This window comes from Pteropus vampyrus, unplaced genomic scaffold (assembly GCF_000151845.1).
Source record: "Pteropus vampyrus isolate Shadow unplaced genomic scaffold, Pvam_2.0 Scaffold150, whole genome shotgun sequence".
NCBI lineage: Eukaryota > Metazoa > Chordata > Mammalia > Chiroptera > Pteropodidae > Pteropus > Pteropus vampyrus.
Genome location: NW_011888931.1, coordinates 2,053,733 through 2,059,107, shown reverse-complemented (window position 1 = coordinate 2,059,107; position 5,375 = coordinate 2,053,733).

Genomic DNA, 5,375 nt, shown 5'->3' with positions numbered 1-5,375 from the left:
TTCAACAGAGAGTTGTCTCATCTACCTGTCAACAGGTATGGTGCAAGGTGGTGGTAAACAGAGGGATTGATTTGTACCTGGGTCTTAATTTATAAAGGTGACTGAGTGACAACATGGAGAGGTCAATGTATTGAAAGAAAAGTTTAAAGTTACAGTTCCCCTAGAAACAAGAGGCATGCGTGCCACTCAGGGCCAGACGGGGAAGCACCGAGGTTCCTAAGGAGGCAGAAAGGAACGAGGGCGAAGGATAGACCACAGCCTTTACTGGGGTCTCTGGGTGAAAGGGAAGGCAGGGCCGGGAAAACAGCTTAGGATCGACTGGTTTGAATAACTGTGATGGGCATTGGGGCATAGGGGCTGTCCCTACTTGTCTGGATGTTAGGCCAGTGAAAATATTGGCTTGGTGTGGGTGAGTTAGATAAGAAGGTGGTTCAGAGTATGGGCTTTTAATCGCAGGGGAGTTGCAAACAACTGTGGTCCTTAGTTTGGCCCTGTAATTAATGGATGCCAAGCAGACAAATATAGAACTTAAGAAAACACAGTTTAGGGCAGGAATGAACAGTCTCTTCTACCAGGAACTCAGAATCTAGTAGCCGAACTAAATATGTATGCTGATCAAGCAGATCCAAGGCATATGCCATAATGAATGCTATTCTAGCAGCTTAAACAAAATGCTATGGGGGAAAGCTTTCTCATATAGGATATTTACATTCTCATCAAGACTCAACTAGAATCACTACTTCAAAATCATACAGCCCTGGTAATAAATGCTACTTTATGTACATGGAAGAACTTAGTCAAGGCCTAGCCACGTGCCTGGCACGTAAGAAACATTAATTGGAAGCCAGTTGTCACATCTCCCTCGCAACTTGGTGTCATCTTTGTGTTGTTAGCCATCACTGACTTAATAAAACTCTGATATGTCATTGTTTCCTGAAATAAAAGCTTTTTTTTTTTTTTTTTGCAATTAATGTTGGTAACTAACTTGTTTCATGGTTGTTCACATATTTCCCATTTTTAAAATAAAATGCCAGACAGGATTTAAGAAAACACTCAAATTAATTTTGGTTGATTCTTGATTAGCTGGTATGTGATGGCAGGAGAGGTGCCCATGTCTGACCACATCACTGTCTTCTTGAAGCCACATTTGCATCACCTTTGTACCAGTGGGATCCCAGCCAGCCACTGTCATTCCCCGGAGGACAGGAAAACAGGGTTTTCCTTATGAATTTGGCAAAGGATTGTAGATTGCAGGCAGGGGGATGTTTGGAATGTCCTGTCAACCACTAGTAAACAGCAGCCCCTTTCTAGGGTGAGTGGTGACAGAGCTTGCGAGACAGGCGAAAGAGGCAGAGAGGCTGTTTTCCATTAATGTGTAGCCTCATGGAGAACAAAGCTGACAGAGATAGCAAATAACTACAAATGATTTTTTTAAAGCAAAACCATGCAGATTTATTCTCCTTAGAGTGAAGATGTACGATTATAAAATGTTTATTATTCTTTTCTTAATCTCCAGGGATGTAAATTTTTCTGCCTGCGAAGGTGTCAAATCTAAGCAACAGTTAACAAACCCTAATGCGCATTATTCCTGACTGCTGTTCATCATCATCACATAGTGATGTCCATGGCTACTGGGTTGTTGTCTTTTTTTTAATGTTTATTATGAACTAATCATTTTGTTAGGCTCTCAACGCAATTCTTATTTCTTGTGCTGTAGACCTGCTTCTCAAACTTTACCACGTGTAGGAATCATCTGGGCATTTACCTTAAGTCCAGAGTCCAGGGTCTCTACTGTAGGAAGTAGAAATTAAATTCTGATTGTGTCCATTGTTGATTAGTCTCAGGAATCTGGCTTTGAGTCCCCTCTTGGTCCTAGGGTAAGTGGTCCATGGAGCACACTTTGAGAAACAGATTTCATGGTTAAACATAATTATGCGGTATCACCTCTGAATTAATATACAGCATGTTGATATCTAAAAATGAGTTTTATTAGCACCTGTTGACATAAAACTCGGAGTTTTGTATAATCATTATTATCGACTTTCTAAAATGAGCCAACAAGAAAGACTTCAAGGTTTTATCAAGAACATTAATCTTCAAAAAAAAAAAAAAAAGAGAATTGATAGTGTTTTTCAGACTAAGAAAAACATCCAAAACTATATCAGCTAAAAGACACCTCCTAGTAGGTCATCACAGAAGGGCCCTATAGAAGGAGGGATGAGGGTCATTCTAGGTCCTTGAAAAGGCAGCAAGTTGAAGAAACAAGGGTTTGTCTTTTTTTTTTTTTTTTTTAAGAAGGCTGTTAAGCATTCTTTCTCCGGTCATCGCACATCTGCCCCGATGACTCAACAGTCCAAGTTCCTTCCTGCGTCTGTGAAATCCCTTCTCCAGGACTCAGAGCAAGACGGGGACATTTGGGCATCCGGGGCTGCATCCTGGCACATGTTCCCAGACAGCACTAGATTTCTAACGGCATCTCGATAAAAGTTGTTTTAAATCATATTTTACATTTTATATCACATAAGCGGTAATATTTTTTTCCTGTGTTTAAATCTCCCAAAATCAAGTAGGTGGGAGAACGGGACTGAAACTGCACAAAAGTGGGAGTGGGTGGTGATTGGAAGAAGAAATGTGATTCTTCTTGTGGCCGAGATAAAACTTACGCGTGTGCTTTCTGAGTTGCAAAGACCTGACAGGAAGAAATGTCCTTTTATCTGAAAACACAATAAGAATATATAGAGATAGATATGTAGATATACATGTATGTATATGAGTGTATATATAAAAAACACATACAATTATGTACAGCTGGTTTCTCATATCTCATGTCCACCAACCCATTTCTGTGTACTGGTGACTCGTGTGGGAAATGGGCCGGCCCCGTGGATTTCCTCACCAACTTTTATCTTCTTTGGGGGAAGCACTGCCCTCCCCCTTGCCTCTGTCTTCTTACATTACAATTCAGACAACCACCTGCTCATACTCATGTAGCTTTCCAACCTTACCTCCTTCCTCTTCATAATTCTATTCCCAAATCTTCAGAATATCTCCCACCTTTCTTCTTGCCCCCAGCCCCATCACCTCCTCCTATCCTCATTTTTCCATTGTGTTTGTTCGCTTGAAATGGCCTTAGCCATGGCTGGAATGCATTAGAGCAGGGCTAGTGATATATCAATACTGAAGGAAGAAAGAAGCCAAACATTTTGAAATGAGGTCGTCACAATAAAGAGCCAGTGTCAAGAAACCATAAAAATCTTTAAAATCGTGAAGTCTTTTTCAGAATCTGGTATTTCAATCTTATTACCTTCCCTTAATTAAATCTGCCCTTACCATCCTTACTCCAAAAAACATTATTTCTTCTTAAGCTTTTTTGGGTCAGTTTAACTTCGTTCCTAGCATTGTTTTAATGTTGTTTTCTACTGCAACTATACAGCATTTCAGTTACATTATAAAACTTCTCTGAGGTTGACCCAGAAACCCAACAATATAACATTGTTCTATGAAGAAAACGCACCCTAATCTCAATTCGCTGGCTGATTAATGATCTTGAGGAAACATTTGGCTTTGTATGTGTGTGCAATGTGCTGGGCAGATACAGGAGCTCCACAACAACAACAAAATTATTTCATTGAGTTGACAAATTGAAGACAAATAAGAATTGTATGTCATTGAAGCCGTCTATCCCCGAAAGATGCTTTTATAACAAGAAAATGTCACCGTTGTTAATATCTACAATTTCCCAGAAAAGCTGCTGTGTTTGTCTTGTCTTTTTTTTTTTTTTCATCCTATTGCTCCAGTCCAGAGATGATACCCTTTGTCTCTGCCTAGCCACAACCCACCTGTCCTTCAAGGAGCTCCCCACCAAGCTTTCCCTAGTGAGAAGAGCCCACAAAGCACTATCAGCACGAGTATCAGTGGTAGGATGTAACGTTTTCTTCACTTTCACAATGTGTTAGTACTATGCTTAGTGCTGGAAAGGCATTATCTCATTTAATTCCCATGACTTTCCTATAAAGTGAGCACTGTCATCATCCCCATTTTTGTTAGAGAGGAAATTGAAACTAACAGAAGTAAAATAACACATCTAGAAAGTAGCAGAAGGCCCCCAAATCAGGCCCAAGCCACCTGCCTCTTGAGCATCTGATTATGTTGTCTGCTCCCATCTCCTCACCTGGCGTCCTCAAATGTACTACAGATAATGCACAACATGGCAGATGATTAGTTATTGTCTCCCAGCTCTAGTGTGTTTGGCTTTTTTGCCCTCTTAGACTATATACACCTATAGTTAGGGTTCAGAACAGGGTCTTGTCTTAGGCCAGATTCTGCAACTTACTAACTGTGTGCCTCCCTGAGTCCTCGTTTCCCGTGGCACCCAATTCATAGGACTGTGGTAAGGATTAAAAGGAAATAATGCATATAAAGGGCTCAGATTGGAGCCTCCCATGGTATGGTGACAGTGCAAACAACTTTAGATATGACTGGTGTTATGACAGCAAGCACAGCCCTAAAGTGCATGGTGCGGCTAAATGGTTTTCTAAAAAAATCATTCTGTAAGGACTCTAGTCTGCTCTGCCATCCTTTTTTGTCTCTGTGAACTTGATTTAGCCAACATCCTCTCCCTCTCCCCAACTCATTAACAAAGTTAGACATTTTATGTCTTTTCTCTGCCCTCCAAAATGCTGTAACTTTGCCCCTGAGACCTGTCAGCAGTCTAATCTCTGCTGCAAGAGAAACTTGGAGTGGGTTGGGAGGCGGTAAAGACTCATTCTGCTCAGAACTCCCCATGGACCTCCTACTCTTGGCTTTATTAGGTAAATCCTACTCCAGGCTTCAGTTTCCTCATCTGTCACAAGAGAATACAGACCAGATGACCTCTGAGCTCTCCTCTAACCTACAGCTAAGACTCTTGTATGTCTTTTTTTAAAAGAAGGAAATCCCAAGCACTAAGGTGTTGTCACTGTCACTATTTTCTTCTCTTTATGCCTTCAACGTGTGTGTTTCTGTGTGTGTGTGTGTACATAGATGTTCATGTGCATCTGTTTGATGTGTCTTTGTGTGTGTATGTGTATGAGTTTGTATATGAGTGTGTTCGTGTGCAACCGTGTGTGACTGTATAAGAGCGGGTGTGCATCTGTGACTGTACGAGTATTTCTGTGTTTTGTGCTTATCTGTGTATGTGTATATCGCACGGGGTTTAAGCCGCCCAACCACAAGTGACAGGAAAGGACAGGGAAAGGTGGCCAGCCCCCCTGTGCCTTCCGCACGACCCACGCAGGAGGGAGTTCCGTGGCCCACGCTCTGGGCTGTCTGCCTGGGTGCAGCCCTGGCTGGAGGAAGCCGGAGCCTGGAGGCAGCCAGGAGGGCGGGGCGGGGCG